General features: G+C 50.8%; 1 protein-coding gene across 3 annotated transcripts in view; it reads left to right on the top strand.

The window, feature by feature from the left end:
- Window positions 1-5021: 5021 nt before the first annotated feature.
- The window catches only part of DENND2B (DENN domain containing 2B), a 160565-nt gene continuing 154502 nt past the window's right edge, over window positions 5022-11084 (top strand). The window contains exon 1 of one of the 3 annotated variants that reach the window (XM_072131758.1): window positions 5022-5093. The gene's annotated coding sequence lies outside the window, so the exon portion shown is untranslated. Of the gene's footprint in view, window positions 5094-10275; window positions 10502-11084 lie in introns of those variants that run through there. The other 2 variants (XM_072131759.1, XM_072131757.1) reach the window with 2 other exon arrangements.

The raw sequence follows: 11084 nt of genomic DNA, 5'->3' as shown, positions 1-11084 counted from the left end.
AGAGGAGAAGATCTGTCACATGTGATGTAATATCTGCAGGTTATATCAGTACTGGAGCGTTATAAGAGGAGATCAGTCACATGTGATGTAATATCTGCAGGTTATATCAGTACTGGAGCGTTATAAGAGGAGATCAGTCACATGTGATGTAATATCTGCAGGTTATATCAGTACTGGAGCGTTATAAGAGGAGGAGATCAGTCACATGTGATGTAATATCTGCAGGTTATATCAGTATTGGAGCGTTATAAGAGGAGATCAGTCACGTGATGTAATATCTGCAGGTTATATCAGTGCTGGAGCGTTATAAGAGGAGGAGATCAGTCATATGTGATGTAATAACTGCAGGTTATATCAGTACTGGAGCGTTATAAGAGGAGATCAGTCATATGTGATGTAATATCTGCAGGTTATATCTGTACTGGAGCGTTATAAGAGGAGGAGATCAGTCACATGTGATGTAATATCTGCAGGTTATATCAGTGCTGGAGCGTTATAAGCGGAGGAGATCAGTCACATGTGATGTAATATCTGCAGGTTATATCAGTACTGGAGCGTTATAAGAGGAGGAGATCAGTCACATGTGATGTAATATCTGCAGGTTATATCAGTGCTGGAGCGTTATAAGAGGAGATCAGTCACATGTGATGTAATATCTGCAGGTTATATCAGTACTGGAGCGTTATAAGAGGAGGAGATCAGTCACATGTGATGTAATATCTGCAGGTTATATCAGTGCTGGAGCGTTATAAGAGGAGGAGATCAGTCACATGTGATGTAATATCTGCAGGTTATATCAGTGCTGGAGCGTTATAAGAGGAGGGGATCAGTCACATGTGATGTAATATCTGCAGGTTATATCAGTACTGGAGCGTTATAAGAGGAGGAGATCAGTCACATGTGATGTAATATCTGCAGGTTATATCAGTACTGGAGCGTTATAAGAGGAGGGGATCAGTCACATGTGATGTAATATCTGCAGGTTATATCAGTACTGGAGCGTTATAAGAGGAGGAGATCAGTCACATGTGATGTAATATCTGCAGGTTATATCAGTACTGGAGCGTTATAAGAGGAGGAGATCAGTCACATGTGATGTAATATCTGCAGGTTATATCAGTGCTGGAGCGTTATAAGAGGAGGAGATCAGTAACATGTGATGTAATATCTGCAGGTTATATCAGTACTGGAGCGTTATAAGAGGAGGAGATCAGTCACATGTGATGTAATATCTGCAGGTTATATCAGTACTGGAGCGTTATAATAGGAGGAGATCAGTCACATGTGATGTAATATCTGCAGGTCATATCAGTACTGGAGCGTTATAAGAGGAGGAGATCAGTCACATGTGATGTAATATCTGCAGGTTATATCAGTGCTGGAGCGTTATAAGAGGAGGAGATCAGTCACATGTGATGTAATATCTGCAGGTTATATCAGTGCTGGAGCGTTATAAGAGGAGATCAGTCACATGTGATGTAATATCTGCAGGTTATATCAGTGCTGGAGCGTTATAAGAGGAGGAGATCAGTCACATGTGATGTAATATCTGCAGGTTATATCAGTGCTGGAGCGTTATAAGAGGAGATCAGTCACATGTGATGTAATATCTGCAGGTTATATCAGTGCTGGAGCGTTATAAGAGGAGATCAGTCACATGTGATGTAATATCTGCAGGTTATATCAGTGCTGGAGCGTTATAAGAGGAGATCAGTCACATGTGATGTAATATCTGCAGGTTATATCAGTACTGGAGCGTTATAAGAGGAGGAGATCAGTCACATGTGATGTAATATCTGCAGGTTATATCAGTACTGGAGCGTTATAAGAGGAGGAGATCAGTCACATGTGATGTAATATCTGCAGGTTATATCAGTGCTAGAGCGTTATAAGAGGAGGAGATCAGTCACATGTGATGTAATATCTGCAGGATATATCAGTGCTGGAGCGTTATAAGAGGAGGAGATCAGTCACATGTGATGTAATATCTGCAGGTTATATCAGTGCTGGAGCGTTATAAGAGGAGGAGATCAGTCACATGTGATGTAATATCTGCAGGTTATATCAGTGCTGGAGCGTTATAAGAGGAGGAGATCAGTCACATGTGATGTAATATCTGCAGGTTATATCAGTACTGGAGCGTTATAATAGGAGGAGATCAGTCACATGTGATGTAATATCTGCAGGTTATATCAGTGCTGGAGCGTTATAAGAGGAGGAGATCAGTCACATGTGATGTAATATCTGCAGGTTATATCAGTGCTGGAGCGTTATAAGAGGAGGAGATCAGTCACATGTGATGTAATATCTGCAGGTTATATCAGTACTGGAGCATTATAAGAGGAGGAGATCAGTCACATGTGATGTAATATCTGCAGGTTATATCAGTGCTGGAGCGTTATAAGAGGAGATCAGTCACATGTGATGTAATATCTGCAGGTTATATCAGTGCTGGAGCGTTATAAGAGGAGATCAGTCACATGTGATGTAATATCTGCAGGTTATATCAGTGCTGGAGCGTTATAAGAGGAGGAGATCAGTCACATGTGATGTAATATCTGCAGGTTATATCAGTACTGGAGTGTTATAAGAGGAGATCAGTCACATGTGATGTAATATCTGCAGGTTATATCAGTACTGGAGTGTTATAAGAGGAGTAGATCAGTCACATGTGATGTAATATCTGCAGGTTATATCAGTACTGGAGTGTTATAAGAGGAGGAGATCAGTCACATGTGATGTAATATCTGCAGGTTATATCAGTACTGGAGCGTTATAAGTGGAGATCAGTCACATGTGATGTAATATCTGCAGGTTATATCAGTGCTGGAGCGTTATAAGAGGAGGAGATCAGTCACCTGTGATGTAATATCTGCAGGTTATATCAGTGCTGGAGCGTTATAAGAGGAGATCAGTCACATGTGATGTAATATCTGCAGGTTATATCAGTACTGGAGCGTTATAAGAGGAGGAGATCAGTCACATGTGATGTAATATCTGCAGGTTATATCAGTGCTGGAGTGTTATAAGAGGAGATCAGTCACATGTGATGTAATATCTGCAGGTTATATCAGTACTGGAGCGTTATAAGAGGAGGAGATCAGTCACATGTGATGTAATATCTGCAGGTTATATCAGTACTGGAGTGTTATAAGAGGAGATCAGTCACATGTGATGTAATATCTGCAGGTTATATCAGTACTGGAGCGTTATAAGAGGAGGAGATCAGTCACATGTGATGTAATATCTGCAGGTTATATCAGTGCTGGAGCGTTATAAGAGGAGATCAGTCACATGTGATGTAATATCTGCAGGTTATATCAGTGCTGGAGCGTTATAAGAGGAGGAGATCAGTCACATGTGATGTAATATCTGCAGGTTATATCAGTACTGGAGCATTATAAGAGGAGGGGATCAGTCACATGTGATGTAATATCTGCAGGTTATATCAGTACTGGAGCGTTATAAGAGGAGGAGATCAGTCACATGTGATGTAATATCTGCAGGTTATATCAGTGCTGGAGCGTTATAAGAGGAGGAGATCAGTCACATGTGATGTAATATCTGCAGGTTATATCAGTACTGGAGCGTTATAAGAGGAGGAGATCAGTCACATGTGATGTAATATCTGCAGGTTATATCAGTACTGGAGCGTTATAAGAGGAGATCAGTCACATGTGATGTAATATCTGCAGGTTATATCAGTGCTGGAGCGTTATAAGAGGAGGGGATCAGTCACATGTGATGTAATGACTGTGACTTTGTACATGTGATGTCCCTGGATCATAGTGGAGACTGACACAAGAATAGGAGAGAGGACATTTCCTAAGATGATTATTGCAGGGTCTCAGGGTCTGTGGAAAGCTGAGTGGCGGCCATGCTGATATCATAATGCCGCCATGTGTGGGCACAGCAGTGAATATAACTCACATATCCGGATAGTTCAGTTACTTTGTGGCTCATGACACACTGGGGCATTGTTTTATGGCGCTGGTCATATGAGCTTCCTTCTCATACTGAATGATACATCTTATGTACTAGGTCTTAAAGGGACGGCGCTCTATACACACAGAGCCACTGCCAGGGACATAGAGGCGGCCCGGGTATTGTAAATGTCATGTGGAACTACAAATACCAGCAATGAACCCAGGATATCTAATACAAATTATCACAGAATATATATAAACACGCACACCTCAGCTGCTGCAGAACTTCATCATACACACCTCAGCTGCTGCAGAACTTCATCATACACACCTCAGCTGCTGCAGAACTTCATCATACACACCTCAGCTGCTGCAGAACCTCATCATACACACCTCAGCTGCTGCAGAACCTCATCATACACACCTCAGCTGCTGCAGAACCTCATCATACACACCTCAGCTGCTGCAGAACCTCATCATACACAGCTCAGCTGCTACAGAACCTCATCATACACACCTCAGCTGCTGCAGGACCTCATCATACACACCTCAGCTGCTGCAGGACCTCATCATACACACCTCAGCTGCTGCAGGACCTCATCATACACACCTCAGCTGCTGCAGAACCTCATCATACACACCTCAGCTGCTGCAGGACCGCATCATACACACCTCAGCTGCTGCAGAACCTCCTCATACACACCTCAGCTGCTGCAGAACCTCATCATACACACCTCAGCTGCTGCAGAACCTCATCATACACACCTCAGCTGCTGCAGAACCTCATCATACACACCTCAGCTGCTGCCGGACCGCATCATACACACCTCAGCTGCTGCAGGACCTCATCATGCACACCTCAGCTGCTGCAGAACCTCACCATACACACCTCAGCTGCCGCAGAACTTCATCATACACCTCAGCTGCTGCAGAACCTCATCATACACACCTCAGCTGCTGCAGAACCTCATCATACACACCTCAGCTGCTGCAGAACCTCTTCCTACACACCTCAGCATTGTAAATCCTACATATATATGTTTATATTGTCCTTATATTTCAGGATCTGATTATATTCCGCACCTTTGTGTCTTCCAGTAACAGAAGGATGAATGGACCTCGGCTTCCTGTTACTTTATAACCAGTTATCGCTGAGCCCGTGTGCAGGTGAGATCAGGCGGCTTGTACATTCCCAGGAGTCATTCATCACAGCTATAACCTCGCTAGGTTCCCTGCTATCAGCCCGGGGTCAGCTCCACATCATGACCTATCCCCCCATCCATCCTGCAGCCTCCCACAATGCATAGAGGCTGCTGGGGGAATGGAGGACATGGAGGCTCCTTGTAGAGGTGTAAATGCAGTGAATGAAATACCATTTCTTGAGACACAAATAATTAGAACATACTATTCTCAGTGACTTCGTATATGGAGGAATATCGTACAATGTAGGATTCTAGTTGGCTGTTTCTTGGGTTGCACACAGCTGAGATCAGTCCAACAAATTCTATCCCTGTAGGGCAGTGATGGTGAACGTTTTGGAGACAGAGGGGGTCATTTACTAAGGGCCTGATTCGCGTTTTCCCGCCGTGTTACCCAAATATTTCCGATTTGCGCCGATTTTCCCTGTATTGCCCCAGGATTTTGTCGCACGCGATCGGATTGTGGCGCATCGGCGCCGGCATGCACGCAACGGACATCAGGGGGCGTGGCCGAACGAAATCCCAACGGATTCGGAAAAACCGCCGCATTTAAAAAAAAAAAAGTGTCGCGGGACTTGCACTTACCTTCACCAGGTATAGGCCGGTCCTGTATGGGATGTGGCCGGTCCTGTAGGGGATGTGGCCGGTCCTGTATGGGATGTGGCCGGTGCTGTATGGGATGTGGCCGGTCCTGTATGGGATGTGGCCGGTCCTGTATGGGATGTGGCCGGTGCTGTAGGGGATGTGACAGGTCCTGTAGGGGATGTGGCCGGTCCTGTAGGGGATGTGACGGGTCCTGTAGGGGATGTGGCGGGTCCTGTAGGGGATGTGGCCGGTCCTGTATGGGATGTGGCCGGTCCTGTAGGGGATGTGGCTTGTTCTGTATGGGATGTGACAGGTCCTGTAGGGGATGTGACGGGTCCTGTAGGGGATGTGGCGGGTCCTGTAGGGGATGTGGCGGGTCCTGTAGGGGATGTGGCCTGTCCTGTAGGGGATGTGGTTTGTTCTGTAGGGGATGTGGCCGGTCCTGTAGGGGATGTGGCTGGTTCTGTAGGGGATGTGACAGGTTCTGTAGGGGATGTGGCTGGTTCTGTAGGGGATGTGGCTGGTTCTGTAGGGGATGTGGCTTGTTCTGTAGGGGATGTGACAGGTTCTGTAGGGGATGTGGCTGGTTCTGTAGGGGATGTGGCTGGTTCTGTAGGGGATGTGGCCGGTCCTGTAGGGGACGTGGCCGGTCCTGTAGGGGATGTGGCTGGTTCTGTAGGGGATGTGACAGGTCCTGTAGGGGATGTGGCCGGTTCTGTAGGGGATGTGGCTGGTTCTGTAAGGGAAGTGTGTGGCCCTGGAGGGGAAGTGGCCGGTCCTGTAGGGGATGTGACAGGTCCTGTAGGGGATGTGGCCGGTCCTGTAGGGGATGTGGCCGGTCCTGTAGGGGATGTGACAGGTCCTGTAGGGGATGTGGCCGGTCCAGTAGGGGATGTGGCTTGTTCTGTAGGGGATGTGGCCGGTCCTGTAGGGGATGTGGCCGGTCCTGTATGGGATGTGGCCGGTCCTGTAGGGGATGTGGCCGGTCCTGTATGGGATGTGGCCGGTGCTGTAGGGGATGTGACAGGTCCTGTAGGGGATGTGACGGGTCCTGTAGGGGATGTGACGGGTCCTGTAGGGGATGTGGCGGGTCCTGTAGGGGATGTGGCCGGTGCTGTAGGGGATGTGACAGGTCCTGTAGGGGATGTGACGGGTCCTGTAGGGGATGTGACGGGTCCTGTAGGGGATGTGGCGGGTCCTGTAGGGGATGTGGCCGGTCCTGTAGGGGATGTGACGGGTCCTGTAGGGGATGTGGCGGGTCCTGTAGGGGATGTGGCCTGTCCTGTAGGGGATGTGGTTTGTTCTGTAGGGGATGTGGTTTGTTCTGTAGGGGATGTGGCTGGTCCTGTAGGGGATGTGGCTTGTTCTGTAGGGGATGTGGCTTGTTCTGTAGGGGATGTGGCTGGTCCTGTAGGGGATGTGACAGGTTCTGTAGGGGATGTGGCTGGTCCTGTAGGGGATGTGGCTGGTCCTGTAGGGGATGTGGTTTGTTCTGTAGGGGATGTGGCTTGTTCTGTAGGGGATGTGTCTGGTTCTGTAGGGGATGTGGCTGGTTCTGTAGGGGATGTGGCTGGTCCTGTAGGGGATGTGGCCGGTCCTGTAGGGGATGTGGCTTGTTCTGTAGGGGATGTGGCTTGTTCTGTAGGGGATGTGGCTTGTTCTGTAGGGGATGTGGCTGGTTCTGTAGGGGATGTGGCCGGTCCTGTAGGGGATATGGCTTGTTCTGTAGGGGATGTGGCTTGTTCTGTAGGGGATGTGGCTTGTTCTGTAGGGGATGTGGCTGGTTCTGTAGGGGATGTGGCTTGTTCTGTAGGGGATGTGACAGGTCCTGTAGGGGATGTGGCTGGTCCTGTAGGGGACGTGGCCGGTCCTGTAGGGGATGTGGCTGGTTCTGTAGGGGATGTGACAGGTCCTGTAGGGGATGTGGCTGGTTCTGTAGGGGATGTGGCCGGTCCTTTAGGGGATGTGGCCGGTCCTGTAGGGGATGTGACAGGTCCTGTAGGGGATGTGGCCGGTCCTGTAGGGGATGTGGCCGGTCCTGTAGGGGATGTGACAGGTCCTATAGGGGATGAGGCCGGTCCAGTAGGGGATGTGGCTTGTTCTGTAGGGGATGTGGCTGGTCCTGTAGGGGATGTGGCTTGTTCTGTAGGGGATGTGGCTGGTCCTGTAGGGGATGTGGCCGGTCCTGTAGGGGATGTGGCCGGTCCTGTAGGGGATGTGGCTTGTTCTGTAGGGGATGTGGCCGGTTCTGTAGGGGATGTGGCCGGTCCTGTAGGGGATGTGGCCGGTCCTGTAGGGGATGTGGCCGGTCCTGTAGGGGATGTGGCCGGTCCTGTAGGGGATGTGGCCGGTCCTTTAGGGGATGTGGCCGGTCCTGTAGGGGATGTGGCCGGTCCTGTAGGGGATGTGGCCGGTCCTGTAGGGGATTTGGCCGGTCCTGTAGGGGATGTGGCCGGTTCTGTAGGGGATGTGACAGGTCCTGTAGGGGATGTGGCCGGTTCTGTAGGGGATGTGGCCGGTCCTTTAGGGGATGTGGCCGGTCCTGTAGGGGATGTGGCCGGTCCTGTAGGGGATGTGACAGGTCCTGTAGGGGATGTGGCCGGTTCTGTAGGGGATGTGGCCGGTCCTTTAGGGGATGTGGCCGGTCCTTTAGGGGATGTGGCCGGTCCTTTAGGGGATGTGGCCGGTCCTGTAGGGGATGTGGCCGGTCCTGTAGGGGATGTGACAGGTCCTGTAGGGGATGTGGCTGGTTCTGTAGGGGATGTGGCGGGTCCTGTAGGGGATGTGGCCGGTCCTGTAGGGGATGTGACAGGTCCTGTATGGGATGTGACAGGTCCTGTAGGGGATGTGACGGGTCCTGTAGGGGATGTGGCCGGTTCTGTAGGGGATGTGGCCGGTCCTGTAGGGGATGTGGCCGGTCCTGTAGGGGATGTGGCCGGTCCTGTAGGGGATGTGGCCGGTCCTGTGGCCGGTCCTGTAGGGGATGTGGCCGGTCCTGTAGGGGATGTGGCCGGTCCTGTAGGGGATGTGGCCGGTCCTGTAGGGGATGTGGCCGGTCCTGTAGGGGATGTGGCCGGTCCTGTAGGGGATGTGGCCGGTTCTGTAGGGGATGTGGCCGGTCCTGTAGGGGATGTGGCCGGTCCTGTAGGGGATGTGGCCGGTCCTGTAGGGGATGTGGCCGGTCCTGTAGGGGATGTGGCTTGTTCTGTAGGGGATGTGGCAGGTCCTGTAGGGGATGTGGCTTGTTCTGTAGGGGATGTGGCTGGTTTTGTAGGGGATGTGGCAGGTCCTGTAGGGGATGTTGCCGGTCCTGTAGGGGATGTGGCCGGTTCTGTAGGGGATGTGGCCGGTCCTGTAGGGGATGTGGCCGGTCCTGTAGGGGATGTGGCCGGTCCTGTAGGGGATGTGGCCGGTCCTGTAGGGGATGTGGCCGGTCCTGTAGGGGATGTGGCTTGTTCTGTAGGGGATGTGGCAGGTCCTGTAGGGGATGTGGCTTGTTCTGTAGGGGATGTGGCTGGTTTTGTAGGGGATGTGGCCGGTCCTGTAGGGGATGTGGCGGGTCCTGTAGGGGATGTGGCCGGTCCTGTATGGGATGTGGCCGGTCCTGTAGGGGATGTGGCGGGTCCTGTAGGGGATGTTGCCGGTCCTGTAGGGGATGTGGCCGGTCCTGTAGGGGATGTGGCCGGTCCTGTAGGGGATGTGGCCGGTCCTGTAGGGGATGTGGCCGGTTCTGTAGGGGACGTGGCAGGTCCTGTAGGGGATGTGGCCGGTCCTTTAGGGGATGTGGCCGGTCCTGTAGGGGATGTGGCCGGTCCTGTAGGGGATGTGGCCGGTCCTGTAGGGGATGTGGCCGGTCCTGTAGGGGATGTGGCCGGTTCTGTAGGGGATGTGACAGGTCCTGTAGGGGATGTGGCTGGTTCTGTAGGGGAAGTGGCTGGTCCTGTAGGGGACGTGACAGGTTCTGAAACCCCTCTGTACTATAGGAGATAAAAAGATAAACGCATCCTAATTCCTGTATTCACTAGCAGCATGTGCTATGCCCGAGGCGCTGGCAATGCTGCAAAGAAAGTGGCAGAAATGCAACAAAAACATCTGATCACGGCCTCAAAATCCACTGAGGGGCTTCCCCGTGCAGATTATGACTGACCCGCGCTGTTCCCCTGGAGAGGGATGTGACCACGGATCCACCTTGGCATATTCTGTGCTGTACAGTCCTCATAGATTACATCAATAATCCGGATCACTGGGGGCTTCTATCTCATAAAGGTCCCAAGGACTATAATGGGTTCTGTGCCCCCTGAAGGACCTTGCACATCCAGCACTGCTGTCCTGTTCTTGTTGTGTGGGGTGTAGATGACCTGCATGCAGCACATTGCACTAGATGTCTGTGAGGGAGCCATGGCTCCTGTTATCAGCTCCTCCTGTGAGTGAAAGTTTGTGATATGTAAATGAATAAAGTTCTTTGTGCTGCAGTTCCTCTCCTATCACTGGATGCTGCTGGATAATGTGCTGGGGGTGGAGAGGACGAGAGGGGTTGTACTTCTCCTGCTGCCTGACACTCTGCTCTGTGCTGCTGGGTGGGGGCTACAAACTTCACATAGGGGCCATCTCCATCGCTGTGACCATTGCCCTGGTGAGGGAGGAGGTCACGGGAGGCGCATGTGGGGCTCATACAGGCTCCCGGGGGTCCGCATGTGCTGACATTACACTGGACTTGCCCATAGGATAAGGATTTGTGTGGGAAATACAAAGCTGAGAATGGAGCGGAGCTGCTGGAGCTGCACCCTGGAGGTAACGCAACCCCCCACTCCCCTAAGTCTGGGAAGAATGTGCTCTCCATTGTCCCATTGTGACAGTCTGTGATACGTGTACTGACCCTGCAGTGGGGAAAGGGTTAAGGGCTGAGCCGGTTACACATTAGCAGGGTGATGTAATGCTGCCGCTCACATTGGGGGGATCTATTTTGGAGATAACCCTATTAAGCAAACACAGAATAGCCTTGGATTCATGTGAATGGAAAGTCCATGGATTATCCGCTGGGATCGCTCCGGCTTATTGTAGGATGTCATTAGGAGATATAAGTTCCCCAAAAACTTCCCCGGTGACCTCCCATCAGAACGACCCAGAATGGACTGTGCATAGGACTGAAGCCTGCACCTTGCTGGATGCTTAGCAGACCTATTTAGTCAAGGGGGAGTGGTCATGTCTTAAAAGCAGCAGGTTTCTGTAGTGTGTCACCTAGGAGTCGGCTTCATGACAGTATATTATCTCCCTGATGTCAGATGCAGCTGATCTGTCACACGCCGGGCAGCACTTCCCCAAGTCTCCTCTCCATACATCATTACATGTATAATCCCACTGATAGTGTCCAGTA

Source organism: Engystomops pustulosus, unplaced genomic scaffold (genome assembly GCF_040894005.1).
Source record: "Engystomops pustulosus unplaced genomic scaffold, aEngPut4.maternal MAT_SCAFFOLD_135, whole genome shotgun sequence".
Lineage (NCBI taxonomy): Eukaryota > Metazoa > Chordata > Amphibia > Anura > Leptodactylidae > Engystomops > Engystomops pustulosus.
The sequence above is the reverse complement of the archived record's forward strand: the minus strand, read 5'-3'. Positions and strand labels throughout refer to the sequence as shown.